The 15,246-nt window shown below is 50.3% G+C and overlaps 1 long non-coding RNA gene across 3 annotated transcripts in view; it reads right to left on the bottom strand.

Annotated features, from left to right (window-relative positions):
- The window catches only part of LOC144248584 (uncharacterized), a 107,914-nt gene that overhangs the window by 9,113 nt on the left and 83,555 nt on the right, over positions 1-15,246 (bottom strand). For all 3 annotated transcript variants that reach the window (XR_013341870.1, XR_013341872.1, XR_013341871.1), the window contains one exon: positions 12,663-12,798. This is a non-coding gene — a long non-coding RNA (uncharacterized LOC144248584). The remainder of the gene's footprint in view (positions 1-12,662; positions 12,799-15,246) is intronic.

Raw genomic sequence — 15,246 nt, 5'->3', positions numbered from 1 at the left:
AAAGCTATTTAGGCTGCTGACAGTTCGGCCCGTATCATTGGGCAGTCTGACTGAATTAGGATAGAGAATTTTAGGCTCCCCACACTCTTCTGAGCAGAGGTAGGGTGCGTTATGTTCCTGTCTTGTGGAAACCTGGCACGTGGCAGAATGGGAGTTGGGTTTGTGCATCCTTTGCTGCTTACTCCTCTCCTTACCCCCAAAAACTGGACGTGGAGCTGCAGACATCCTTTTTACCTTTGTACTGGGGAACAAAGAGGTGGCAGATCCCCACCATTAATAGCCTGTGCAGACAGACCAACAATTAAATACAACTGTACTGGGTTTGCAAGGCAAAGCTTTGGTAGCAGGGTGGGGGGCAGAGCGGCGGCTTCTGCAAGAAGCTGCTGGCAGCTTCCTCCATGTCTGGCAGAGCCAGTCCCTGGCAGCTCCAAAGATGGATGTGCTTCAGGACGAGGCTGAGCCCATGAGAAATGGTGGTGGTGCCTCTGTGATCATGTGTTTCAGAAAAAAGAAAAAAATAAGTTTCTGCACAGTTGTAATTGCAGCCAGAGGAGAGTGGAGTGAGAGTACGTGAAAGGAACAACTCTGCAGACACCGAGGTCAGTGAAGAAGGAGGGGGAGAAGGTGTTCCAGGCACAGGAGCTGGGATTGCTCTGCGACCATGGTGAGGCAGCTGTGCCCCTGCAGCCCATGGAGATCCATGGGGATGCAAAGATCCACCTGCAGCCTGTGGAGGAGACCCATGCCAGAGCAGGGGGATGCCTGTGAGGAGGCTGTGACCCCGTGGGAGGCCTGTGGAAGGAGGAGCCCCTGCTGGAGCAGCTTGTCCCTGAAAGGCTGTACCCGTGGTAGGGTGGCCCACGCTGCAGCAGCCTGAAGGGACTTTCACCCACTGGAGGGACACAGACTGCAGCAGTGTGATGGGGAGTGTTGCCTGTGGGATGGACTCACACTGCAGCAATTCACAGGGATCTGCTGCCTGCGAGACGGACTCATGCTGCAAAAGTTCATGGAGAACTGTCTCCCATGGGAGAGACCCCAAGGAGCAGCAGGGGAGCGACTGCTTTCCCTGATGAACTGATTGTCACCTCCATTGCCTGTGTCCCTGCACAGATGGGGTAGGAGGTAGAGCTGGGAAGGAGGGTGTGGGAAGATGATGTTTTTAAGGTTTTATGTTGTTTCTCATTATCCTGCTCTGACTATTTAGCCATGAATTCAATTAGTATCTCTAATAAGACTCTCTTTCGCCTGTGACAGTATTTGACGAGCGATCTCTCCTGGTCCTTATCTCAACCCTTTTTTGTATTTTCTCTCCTCTGTCCAGCTGTGGCGGCAAGTGATAAGAGAGGCTTTGGTGGGTGCCTTGCATCCAACCCACTACATGGGAGCCTGCTCCTGGATCATGGAGCAGCTCCTGCCCCACTGCTCTGGGAATTACAGCCTATTGGAAAGCACTTGCTAGCACAGCACTATGTAGAACAAAGATGAAATTTTCCTCTTAAGAGTTTCTGATAGCCACCAGCAGAAGAATGGCATATTCACCACCCCATCCTGCCACCTCGAGATGTTGGCAATTGGTGGGTTACACTGATGGAAAAAATATTTACCCTAAAAATCCTGCAATGCACCAGAGCAGAGAACTAAGCACAGAACTCACTCACAATGGCTGGAGACAAAAGTGCTACAGCTAAAGCTATCACAGCCTCTAGTCATCATGCACACCCTAAAGCATGTCTCATCTATGGCAAGAGACCAGAAACAAGCCTGGCTGCTGGCTGCTCTTGCTCCCCAGCTGATTCTCATTGATGTTTGCCTTACATAATTCCACTTCAGGGCCTTAGCTGGATTTCCATCTGGCCATCACTCTCTCATGGCTGATTCCTTCCATTTTAAACTTTTGCTCAATCCCTGTGACATCTGCTGTTTTGTAATAGCCCACACCCATCCCGGGCTCCTCTTTCAGTCTATGGACAAGCCCCCTGTCATCTGCTGAGCTCCTCTGCCACACCTTCACCAGAGGCTGCTTCAGTTCTGGCTGGACAGCTGCACACACATTGCCTCAAGTAGCTCCTCACTCATCTGTGTATGAGTATCATCAGAAACAACTATTAAACACCCAAACTGCTTTTAATTGACCAGCAGTAACTCAGTGTTTCGCTCAGTACTTATAAAAGGTCACAGTTCTGTGTTTTCCAGTTCTGACTGATAGTACCCACCACCTGTAACCCCCAGAAGTGGCAATATTGCTCAGCTGCTTTTCACATCTCTCTTTAGCACATGCTATTAAGAGACCTCATCAATTTACCTCATCAATTACACATTGAAAAGTATCTCTAGTGTCTAAAGGTACTCTAAAAGCTGGATGCAATGGAGGAACTACTTCCTGAAACTTGTGGATGTGCTAAATCAATGACTGGTCACTGATTAAAGGCTGGAGCACTCACCTTGAGCTCTAACACTTCAGCTGATCAGCATGTGCACATGAGTACGTATCGGTGCAAAGGATTGTCTTCTGCTTCAACTGACAAACTGCTGGATAGCTTTTAAATTAAAAAAATCAAAAATAATAAAATAAATAAAATCTGTATTCCTCCAGACCCAGGGGAACAAACAAGCCAGACCTTCCGGACCCAAGCCCCAGGCCCTGCCAGCAACACACACAGCACTAAGGGATGCACAGCACGGCTGGGTGCTTAGGTTACCAACTTCTGAACTCAGGAAAGAAAGGAGGAAAAGGCAAACTTCTGGATTATTTAACAGAGTAATTTCAGCAACGATCACTCTTGGTAACTTAATGGAACAGAGGAGCAAAGTCCTCTGCCCAGAGACAAGAAGTGACTGTGTATGGCTCAGCTCACGGCCACATAACACACTCTGACCTCAGTCTGCTGGAGCATCCTCCATATGGGGACAGCAGGGGCAACCTGGATGGCTGGACTCACGCTTGACTACCAGCAAAATGCTGAAACAGTCCTGACCTGGTGCTGTGCGAAAGGAAACACTGCCAGGAAGCATTGACGGGATCAGTTCTGAAAGCAAAGCGAGGTCCTGGCCTCATGCATTGCCCTGTTTTAACCACACAGGCAAACAGCTAAGAAATGTAACTATTTTCTGCTTAAAAGCCGCAAATTCCTTGGAGAAAAGGAAAACTCAATCTGACAAAAAGAAACACTCGGGCAATGGTGATAATCTGGCACATACCGGATAACAATCATTGGCCAAACGCTCCCAGAGAAAATTGAAATTAAAAGTCACAAGGCAGATGCAGAATAATATCTGTTGTGAAAATACATTATTCAGCCAGCACTGGTGGTGGAGACTTTTGGTGCACTGCAATCTGGACACCGTGGTGACCACATATGCAGCAAGATGTGCTGCTTGGCATAGCCAAAGAGAGAGCAGCAGCCTTGCTTGGGAGGCATTTGGGAACCAGCGCCCTTACAGGTCAGAACTACTTGTTATGCCACTCTCACTGCATCGCAGCCTTCTGGAACTCGAGTAACACAGACCAACCCTGCCTCGGGGCATGCAAGAAATCATATGGGGACAAGCTGCAGACAAATGGGCCACTAGTCCATGCCACATGCATCACCAATGGCACAGCATATGCTCCCGGTTACACTGTGGATCACATTCTGGATGGAGATCTGCAGTCCTCCATCAGCCTTAGAAGAGACAGATGCACACACTCTACAGCCAATCATCCAATTTGCACCGATCTTCAAGACAAAAATCACAGACTGCTCACAGACAAACCTATGGCAGTGAAGTTACATTATGGCTTACTTAGTGGAGAAGAGGCCTCAGGAGTTGTCACCAGCTCTCTACAGCACCGTTTGCTTGTCTGAGCCCACCCAGCACATGCTCTGGACGAGACCACAGTGGTCCTTGGAGCAGCAAGTGCTGCCAGGAGCTGGAGCCTTCCTGTAGCGCAGAGCTGCTCGGGAGCTGCTGCTCTCCCTGCACCACAGAGCCCTGTCCTGAAGCCTCCTGCTCCCGTGCCTCCATCTGCCGTGGCCGTGCCCAGCCCTCGAAGGAAAAGCTCACAGCTCTGGCTCTTACAGCACTGCAGGAACTCGCACACGAGGAGGAGGAAGCACTGGGCTCTCTCACCCCCAGTGCCCGCCTTGTTCCAGCATGTCAGTCCTGCAGGGCAAATGCCCCAGTATTACACGCATTTATACAGCAGTATTAGACTCCATTTGGTAGCAACATCTGGCCTCCATTTACACATGCACACAGTACAAACTGATGAGTAAACTCACCCAAGTATTAATGTGACAATGGATTCTTCTCAGCTTTTGCTAACTTGACACCAAGGACAACGCAATGCAGAGAAACAGCCATGCAGCTTCAGACCTAAAAGTTAACTAAATCCAACATTTTCTTGCTAACAGCGATAGCAGGAGAAATGCACAGGCAAAGAAAGGAAATAGGCCATGCTGAGTGCAGGCTTTCTTGGAGGATATGCTGGTGCTTCTAGCAAACAGGGATGTAAAAACTTGCTGCATGGGACTTTGCAGTAGCCCTAAAGCATAAACAAGCTGTGCTAGAAATGGTTTAACAATCGAGGTGAAGGTTGCCAATAACTGATAAAATAACTAACTTCCAGAAATAAAGAACCAACTCAGCTATTGATTCCTCTGAACAGAGGAGAGGATGGATCTCTGTGGTACTTTTGCAAAGAGCTCTTCTTGTGTGGTTGCAGCTTCCCTATTTAGCAGTTGGGTGAATGCAGTTCTCAATCCTTCTGCTCAGTCACCCTCAAAGACAATGCTTCCTGATGTTCAGAGGACCTCCATTTGCTTCAGTTTGTGACCACTGACACTCAGCACCACTGAGAAGAGTTTGGCTCCATCTTTTTTACATTCTCTCTTCAAGTATTTGTAACTAGACGCCCCCCTGAGACATCTCTTCTCCATGCTGAACAGCCTCAGCTCTCTCAGTCTTTCCTCCTGTCCCTTTACCACCTTCACAGTGCTCTGTCAGACTCTCTCAAGGAGGTCCGTGTCTCTCCTGTCCCGAGGAGCCCAGAGCTGCACACAGCACTCCAGACGTGGCCTCAGCAGCGCAGAGCAGAGGGGCAGGACCACCTCCCTGCCCTGCTGACAATACTTTGTCTAACGCAGCCCAGGAGACCACTGGCCATCCCTGCAGCCAGGGCACACTGTTTGCACAAGTTCTAGTAGCTCCAACGGGGCTCAGCATTTCTGGAGGACTCCACTTGAGAGATTCAAGTCCCATAAAAGTGCTGAATAAACTCACTGCGAGGGATTACGAGAGCAACCGATGCATTGTGGAGAGACAACTGGCTAATGAAATGCCCTGCATCCAAGTAAATGGGAACAAGGGAAAGACTGAGAATTTAATGTACCTGCTCCTGCTTCTAGCCCACTTGTCCATATTTGCCAGGCTTTGTTTGCCTAGAAAACTTTGGGTACTTCCTCCTGGTTTTCCCTGATGACTCATGCTACTTTCATCCCAAGCAAACAACTCTGCCATTTTTTACCCTTTAGGAAATAGATTCAAAACAGAACCAAAACTGCTTCAATAAGGGACTACATTTTGCTTTGATGAAGCCTGTGTTTACTAAGCTAACCTGATCTGCTGCAAGTCTGCATGCCCCCTTCCCATGGGGGTTCCTCTACCACAGTCCAAAGGCAAAATGAGAAAATGTGCCTGGGCTGGGAAGAAACAGAAGCCACACCTTTGCAGCCTGGAACAAGCTTGAAGAATGCAGTTTGCCCTCTGAGAGAGCTCTTTGAGCCCAGTGGAGGGGGCTGAGAATTCACACTGGACTCACTTGCAGTAACCCTCTCAGACTGTATTAGGTGTGTTTGCAAACAGGCATTACCTCATGGCAGAACAAGGTGGGAAAAGCAGGACTGGTACATCACACACTCTTATATACACCAAGTTAGAAAAACCCCTGTTAGGTTAATGTTTTTATACCGGTTTACAACCATGGGAAGCCGTGCCTGATGCATTACATGTTCATCCCTAGGTATTGGTATCCTTTCCGCACATGCTGGACAGATGCACCCCCATCGTTCATGGCTGTACTGTTATGAGCCCTCGAGAGCCTTGCCTCACATTATTTTTTCCTCTCCTCATTTTATCCTAAAGCATTGGCATATTGGTAAAGCCTGTACCTCTTGCTTTTCTTATAGCAACAGCAGTCACTGGAGGGAGAGGCAGAGGAGCTTGCCATTGCCATATTGACAGAAGTCAGCACTTCAGATCCCTGTTACTGCCTCAGAAAGAAAGATCTTGCTCTACTCACTTTCATCTCCAGCAAGTGCCAAATTATGTCAGTGTGAGAAGCTGCTCTGTCTTCTCCTTCCGTTCACTGGTGGCAATGAGGCACAGACAAAAGATAAGGAAGACAAAACACCCAGCCATAGTTTGTGTTCAGCTGGTGAGTTTTTCAAACGCCTTGGCTGCACAAGGATAGGCAGCAATGGGAATTTTCTTTCCAGACAGAACCATACACTAAAACACTAAAAGCAGGCTAGTCTTTGCCTGACCTACAGATATCCAATGACTGATGTTTCTTTAAACTGTCATAAAACATTTTATATGGGACTGCAAAAGAAAAAGCAGAAGGACCAGTGAAAGATATTAAATTATTCAAAGTAAGGAACTTACTCGGAGGCTTTAAATACAGTGCTTAGGATTCTGCAGAAGATGAGCAGCCAGTTCATTCAATAAGACCCAACAAAAATAGCGGTATGCATTTCTTCCTTTTATAGGTTTACGGCTAGAGGTGTCCAATTCCCACCTAAGTGACTCCCCTGGGCATAGGCCAGAGCAGTCTAATAAGCTCCTGTGGCTTTCCAAGAACTGAACAAATGAAACAACACAAAGATGAGTGTACCTCAAGAGCTGTTTATGGAATACATTTGAGCTGGACTTAGTTTATCTGCATCCACAAATGCTTTAGGACTGTCACATTACACTTGCAGGCAAATACACACACGCAGAGAAAGGCATGTGCAGCCCCATGCAGAGATCACCTATGAGCTGCCAAAGAATAAGATGCCATGTTTAATACCCAAGAGTCTTGTGTTTTTTAGGCTGCCTGCTGAAGTTGCTGCTGACCTATACACTTTAGGCTCATCTAACATTGCTGGGGAATTGATGACTTTTAAGTCTGAGCATTCAAGACTTTCACCCAGCCTTGGGTGTTTTCTCATTTATGTTTTAAGAAAGTCCATCTTATATTTATCTTCAGGCAGCTACTCAAAAAGAAAAAAGGAAGGCACAGCCCTCCTTCAGTGCATCCAGACTGTTTTGAAGAGACATCCAAGTAAAGCTTTTGAAGAGCCACAAACATTAACCTGACTGCTGTTACCCACTTGTGAGGATTTCTGACATTGGCTTCCAGGGACACTTCCCTTTGAAATCACTAATGAGCATCCTCCAAGGTGCTGCACCCTTCCAAGGTGACTGAATCTACTCCAAGAATTTTCTCTCCTTTTTTGAAATACACACGAATAGACTGAGCAGACATTAAAGTTTTACTATTTCTGGTAGCAACACCATTTTCATCACCAGTATCCATCCCTGTGAGCCAGAGAGCAGCAGATCACCTGTCTGTCTTGACACTACTCTTGAGGAGGCTGAGCTGCCATGAGTCCCAGAACACGTGAGTTTAGGAATCCAGGACCCTGGAAGCCTGGGCTGGAGGCAGCCCACTTGGCTTGTTGCAAAAGCCTAGAAAACTTTGGGTACTTCCCAAAATTAATTACAAATTACACAGCTGAAAGCAACGCATTCCTACATAACATTTTCATTTCAATAAAAAAGTCTTTGCTAATTCAAAATACTCCGAAAGTAACTGCTTTGATCTAGAGCCAATACCCTTTTTATCAGCAACCCAACGTGTAGAGAAAGCAAAGAAATACTAGCATACAAAATGTGAGTTTATAGCCAGTGCACTCCCCAAACAGAAACAATCTGTGGATTAGCATTAGCCATCAGCAGTGGCTCTGAAGGGCTGACTTTGCCTCATCCATCACCTGACAAGGACATGGCAACTCCACACTCCGGCAAAATTCACAGTGTTCAGAATTCTTACAACAACCATAGACAGCTGCATGCAATGGAACTACTAAAACAAATTTCTTTTTTTCCCCTCAGTGCAGGCTAGTGCTTTAATTTAACCCACATATTATCACATAGCCATGTCCAGGGAGCAAGTCTTCTCCTTGCTTCTCTTTTAAACATTATCTCCATGGCTCTATGTACAACCACGTTCTACAGCTTTTAAGGCAACTATTACCCAATTCCACCTTTATACACAAGGGCTTTAGCAGACCTGCATCAACTTCATACTGCCTGGACATCTGTTCTCATGTGTTCAGAGGAGAAACGAGAGAAATATCTCACTGCTTGTTCCAAGGCTTTCTTCTCTTCAACTGAACAAGGCTCATGAGTGCTACAGAAGGAATGAGGGAAGTATTTTTTTCTTGGAGCCCAACAATCAACCAACAAGACAACAAGGAAGCCCCTCTAGGGGACTTCTGACCACTCAGGTCATCGATATATTATTATTTTAACAGTCATAAAATCACTTTTGTGATATTTCTCTCCTTGTTTCTTGCCATTCCCCATTTGTCCATCCAGATACATCTACTCTCATGTATCAGGCTGCACAATCCGTAGTGCAGAGACCATGCCTTCACTGTGTTTATGCAGTGCTCATGCAGCAAGAGGACTCTTGTCTAGCAATGAGGGAGGCTTAGGGATATCTGGTGTCCAGTAGCACAAGCAGCTGACAGTTCTTAGCTCTTCCTCAAACAAAATTTCATCTGTTGTATGCAACAGCCACTCCAAGTACAACTGCATTTCGCAAAGCGCTTTTCTGACAGATTTCAGCCAGGCTAAATTATGGCTCTTCCTCTTGTCAGAGGAAGTACCCTTGCTTTTTGCTTTGCCTGTGGATCAGAAAAACATCAAAGCACAAGGCTCTGCCTAATGACTTCAAACCAGAGGCCTCTGGATCCACTCTCAAGAGCACGTTCCCTCTCTGGGTACCTGCCTTGTCCCACCACAGCTTCCACCTTCTTCTTGGTGGATGCCCATTCTCAGCCAAAGCACAGCCATGGCCAGCCACTTGGGGATCATGCCAAAGCCATAACTGGGGGCACTGGGCAGAGCTGCCCACACAGCTGGCACAATCTGGCACATCACCGTACCCGTGTGCTACACAAGTTTTGCTGCCACTGCCGTGTAGCTCACTGGTAACAGAAGATTCACAACAGATAATGGTTTAAATCAAATAACGTGATCTGAGCCCTGCTCTACTAACACAATTATCTCTTTACCTTTTCATTGCTTGCAATAATCAGGTAGTGGCAAGTTAATGAATTTCACAGCACGCGTCACATAGCACCTTGTTACATAGCTGTTTCTTCTGCATCTGCAACAAAATGAAGGGTAAGACTGTGAAATTACTGACAGAAGGCAAGTAACAGTGTCTACTCACCACGGGAGAAAAGATGCCTCCAAGAGACTCATTCCATCATTCCCCTCTCTTTGGCAAATTACAAGAAATTAGCCCTTTTTATTTCTGGAAGAAATACACCACAGAGCAGTTGTGCCACCAGTGCACTGTCACCATGCTGCACCCATGGGCAGCTGATTCTGCACTGGAAACCAGAGAGCAGGAGAGTAGAAGCCTGGGGATGGGGGCTTGGTGGTATGCCAGAGAAGGCAGCTCCATACCTTTCACAATTCTTTCCCTTCGCAGTGCACCTGCTGCAGAGAAGGCCAAAGCTAAGACATTTTATACACATTTTTTTGATCACCCTGTTAGCTTAAGCGGAAACTTAAGTCTTCCCAGAACAATAAAATTCTATAGCATGCAGAAAGAAACGGGCAAGCACCGGAACCCCAGGGATCACTCCCAAGGGAAAATTAAATTCAGTTAGGGATGAAAAGAGCCAGAAAGTAACATGAGGGAAGGTAACAGGACCTTGCAGCCAGCAAGAGGATGGGAGAAGAAGCTGTGCTATCAGCAAGTACCAGTGCTGCAAATGCAGGGAGCGCCATGCAGCCCCGTCTCTGCCAGGAAAGGCTCATGGAGCAGAAGAATGAGCACACGGGCTGCCTCTCAATCTCCTGGCAGGAAGCTTCTCTACTCCCCTTGTGCCTGGACACAAAGCTTTGGGCAGTAAAGAAGGGAGAGGCACGGTGGCACCCGTTCAGGGACGAGCCAAGCTACGGCACACCCTGCCCTGGTTCAGTGCTGGGAACCGACGGTGATCTGGCTACAAAAACCACAGGAAAGATCATGTTTGACCCCTTGCAGCTTTTCTCTTAGAAATCACTTTAGACACTCTTCTTGTGACTAGCGCTCAGCGAATCCTACCAGGACAGAATGGGACGTGCTGCAGCAGCAACCCTGACCATGGCATGGCTGTCCCTGCTACCTGCACGGACACAGCTCGGCCACAGAGAGAAAATCTTTTGTGCCAGGAACGTTTACCAGTGCCAGGTGCTGGTAAGCACTGCTCAGGGTGCTGCTGGCACCTGGGATGGCTCAAAGCTCCATGGTTTGTGGCAACAGCCAAAAAGCACGTGCCACCTCCTGAGGACCTCCACCTGTAGTATCCTGGGCAATTCAAAACCCACTATTCCCTTGTGCCTTTGTCTACCTGGAGTCATTCAGGGAAATGAAAATACACTAACTGAATTAAGAAGAGAAATCTGTTAAGATACATTCGTCTTAGGCCTCTGATGGAGAATTGAAGCACCATCAATTGCCTTCCTTCCTGCTCCTTTAATTTGCAGAATGAGTGTCCATACAGACTTCTAATGAGGTTTAGTTCATCTTCCTGAAAAGGTAGCTTAGTATAACTTTCTTCTACTCCTCCTCTAGACAACTTATGAATTACAGTATTTAAGCACCCTGACTCAAAGGATTCTTGCACTGTGGGAACACTTCCTGCTCAGAGTTTTTCAACAGTTAAAATCTCTGTGCTATCTTTTATGCCAGATTTAGTCAACTGGCCCAAATGGGTCCACAAAAGAGATCTGTATGGATGAATGCAATTCGTTAAAATCTTCTCCTACTTTCACTCCACTGCTGGAAATGACACAAAACGTAAGAAAAAACCCAGTACCTGTTCCATTTTCAGACTGAAGCAACAGCATATTCCTGGCTGCTAATGCAGCAGGGACAACAGCACTGCAGAGAACTCTTTGGATAATCACGTCTTCATTTAAAGAGAACTCAATTTCTTGATCTAAGCCATCACTGCCCTCCATCAGAACAGCCAGCATATCCACGACATCTAATAAGCGAAGGAAAAAATGTAAGCAGAGGATCCAGACTAACTGGGAAAACAACAGAGGTAGAATGCAACATTCCAGGAACACAAGGTATCTTTCTAGTTCCCCCCCAAAAAAAAACCCAAAACACAACAAAACAGAAGATAAAACCGAACAAACAAACAAACAACAACAACAAAAAAACCCACCCTTAAATTAGCACGAACAAAATAATTATTCCTACCTCACTAAACCCATAACGCCTCGAACCATTCCAGGGAGGGCGGCAGGAGGGGCGGGCAGAGCCAGGGCCCCGCTCCGCCGCCCCGGCGGCATTTTCCGGCACGCGGCCGCTCCCGGCGTCTGGAGAGGGGCGCGGGGCCGGGAAAGGCGGCGCAGCCCTGCTCCGATGCCGCTCGGCCGCGGCCCGGGAGCGCTGCGACCGCGCCTCCGCCGCCCGCCGGCACCGGCCCCGGCCGCCCTCGGCCCGCGGAGCCGCCTCCAGCCCTCCCCTCACTCACAGACACCGCCCCGCTCGCCGCTCGCTCCCGCCCCTCGCCCCTCCCGCCGCTTCGGCCGGGCTCCGGCTGGGGGGCTGCAGTACCGCCCTGTGCCCACAAGGCGGCAGCACTTGTCCAGAGGGTCCGCCACACGATGGCGGCCCGTGGGGACCTTGACGGAGAGAGGCGTTTTTGCCCATGTACCCCAGAGCGAAGTTGTCCCCGCCACAAACTTGCGCTTCCCTGACAGCCCCAAGGGAGCCCTACAAACTGACGCCAGGAACCCGGGCTGCTGAATTTGCTTTCACCATGTAGATATCCCTCATTTATTCCCAGGGCCCTGCAATCTCCCTGGGCTGCCTGGTCCCAGGTTTCCTTTTCCCAGTCCAAATCTCCCACCCCCAAGTACTCAGGGTTTTTGTTTTTTTTTTCATGCCGAATACATGTTGCAAACTGACAGTACAAAGCTTCGGGCTTGATTTTCTCTGTGCTGGAATTCTCCTCGAGAAATCTGCCACCGTATAACCCTAACCACAACCACCTTGCTTTACTCAGAAATCACAACCTTCAGACCAGCATCATGGCACCTTACCCACTGGCCCTCCACTGGCACCTTCCCCAAGCACTCCAGTAATACTCCACATTTTCAGTGGGCATCCTGTCAGACCCTCATCCTTACCCTAAAAACGCACCAAGGAATCCTAAAATAGCCATTAGGAAGGTATAACAATTCTCTAAAAGTCACCAGAGAAAGCCTTCAAAATTCCCCTAAATATTCCTAATAGCCCTGCAAAAAAAAAAAAAAACAAAAAAAACACTCAAGGAAGCCTGCTCAGCCTCCAAACCCCTTCCTGTTGCTCTCTAGCCCACAGATGTCATCCCTACCTTTTAGCAGCGGGTCCTGTTGTCCTCTGAGGGTTCCGGCGTTGTCCTGGTGCGAGGGTCGCTGCCCTGTCCCACTGGGAGGCTTCCGGTGTGGTCTCGCTGTCAGGCTTGCTGTGCTGTGCTGCTGTTGTTGGGGCTGAAAAGGGAAAAGGCTGCTTAGGGTGAGGTACGGGTGGCATGAGGGGTGCCGCACCTGTACCCTAACTTGCCTCCTAAGATGTACCCTGTAGCCCTGATCTCCACTGGACTGTCCAGCCCTCAAGGCCTCACCCTTTACCCCTGACCCCTCCCTCTGCCCCCCAGCCCTCAGGCTCTGGCTGTCACCCTCGAGCCCCCCCCTGCCCCTCAAGCCCCCTCTCAGCTGCCCCTCAGCTCCTGTGTGCCACCCTTAATCCCTCTCCTCTGCCCCTCAGCCCCCAGCTTCTCTGTGTCACACTCCAGCTGCCCCTGCCCCCCTCAGCATCTCTCTGTGTCAGCCACTGTCCCCCCCCCGTTCCCCCCTGAGGCACAGCCTCTGTCACCCTCAAGGCCCCACAGTGCCCCTCAAGCTGCCCCTCAGCCGCGATGCCATGAAAAGACCCTAAAAACCCATAAAAATGCCCTAAAAAATCCCACATCTTCAAAACGCCTTAAAACTTTCACAACAACATAAAAATAGCCTCTGAACGCCCTTAAAATACAATAAAAATACCCTACTTTAAAACACCCCTAAAAGCCCCCAAAGAACCTTTTAAAAAAAAAAAATCCCTACATATTCCTAAGAGCTCTCCGAATTGCTCCAAAAACCTTAAAACACATCGATAAGACCCTAAAGACCCAGCGCAGCGAGGGAGGCTGGAAGATGCGGAGCCACGCTCCCGGCCCCGGGCGCAGCGCGGCTCCGGCAGGAAAGCGGCTCCTCCGGCAGGCAGAGGCGGCGCCGCGCCGGCAGAGCCCCGCCCGCTGCCCCCGGCCCGGCGGGGCCGGCACCGGGCCCGGGGGGCCCCGGCGGCGCCCGAGCCCCGCGCCCGGAGCGGACGGAGCGGCGGCACCGGCCGGCACCGGCGCGGCGCCCGCGCCGCCTCCCCCGCCCGCCGGCCCGGCCAAAGTTCCGCTCGGCTCCGCACGGCTCGCACCGGCGCGGCTCCGGCGGGCCCGCGGCAGCCCAGCCGCGCCCAGCTCCCCTTCCGCCCCGGCCAGCCCCGGCACTGCCGGCAGGGCTCCGCGCCGCACCCTTCGCTGCCGGGCCGGGGGCAGAAGAAGCGCCCCGAATGCAGCGGCACAGCCCGATCCCCGCCCTGCCAGCGCTGCCACGGCTGCAGCTCCCTTCCTCTGAAGCCCCGACTCTGATGCCACGCTCCAGCGCTCACCTCACCCCAACGAGGGCACAGAAACGTAGGCTTCCCTTCAATCGCGTCCCCTAGACGAGAAGAAAAGAAGCGGCTTGCCTCAAACGATGGCAAAAGGGGGCTTTTTACCTCAGTCCAAACCCCTTAAAAGGGGGGACAACAGGACTGCCCCCTCCAATTCAACCTCAGGAGGACGAAGTTTCAAAGGGAAAGGAGAAAAGTCCCGGCTGCAAAGGCACACTGGCTCACCTGCTGCTTCTCGGCACAAAGGTTTGTCCCTCGGCTCCTCCTTTGAACAATGCTCCACGTATCCAGGTGGCTTTCCAGGTGATCCCCCACACCCTGTCCGAAGCGCCCACCATCCTTCCAGGAGAGAGCCCCGGGAGCCCCCCATAAACTCCTCTCCTCCAGCAGCTCCGTACAAAAGCGATGGGAGGAAAACCCCCTAAATCAGCCGCCGGAGGAGCCGCCCCTTCCTCATCATCCTCACAGCTCACACCGGGGGCTGCTCTGAGCCCTCCTCATCCTCACAGCTCACACCTGGGGCTGCTCTGAGCCCTCCGCAGCCTCACAGCTCACACCTGGGACTGCTCTGAGCCCTCTTCATCCTCACAGCTCACACCGGGGGCTGCTCTGAGCCCTCCTCATCCTCACAGCTCACACCTGCCGCTGTTGCCGCACTCCAACAGCGTCTCTCTGTCTCCAGCACACAGCCCACTTCGCACAGACACAGATCCAACAGAAATCTGCTACGGGTGTCGGCTTTTCTTAATCCGCCTGGGTGCACGGTTAAAACATGTACGTGCATTGATGGTCATTGAGAGAAAGCTTTCCCCCGGAGAAAACAGTCCTTTTAGCTGCTCTCCAGGGCAGTTGGACTCCCCCTGTGCCTTCTTCGGGGGTCAGGAAAAGGGGCTGAAGACTCGGGGCTCTGATGCCATTTGGGGCACCCCAAGGTCCCCAGGAGAGGGACGCACACTGCGGTGGGGGAGCGGGTGGGTGGCGAATGAGGGGAGGGGGCCACGCTGGGTGCCGTCCCGCAGAGTAACCCAAAGCTGCCCCAAAATTCCCTGGGAGGGGTGTGCGTATAACACTAAAACCTGGCAAGTGTTTTGTTTTTACAGCTATTGGTAAAGAATAGGATTCTAAAACTAAACGCATTTGGAAATGAGCCATCTCTCTATCCGTTCATTTGTGTGCAGGAACGTAGGAAGCTGGCTGGGGACGGGCAGTAGTTCTGAAAATCATGCCCTAGC

Source organism: Lonchura striata, unplaced genomic scaffold, assembly GCF_046129695.1.
Source record: "Lonchura striata isolate bLonStr1 unplaced genomic scaffold, bLonStr1.mat Scaffold_187, whole genome shotgun sequence".
Lineage (NCBI taxonomy): Eukaryota > Metazoa > Chordata > Aves > Passeriformes > Estrildidae > Lonchura > Lonchura striata.
Note: the sequence above shows the minus strand (reverse complement) of the source record. Positions and strands in the feature narration are given on the sequence as shown.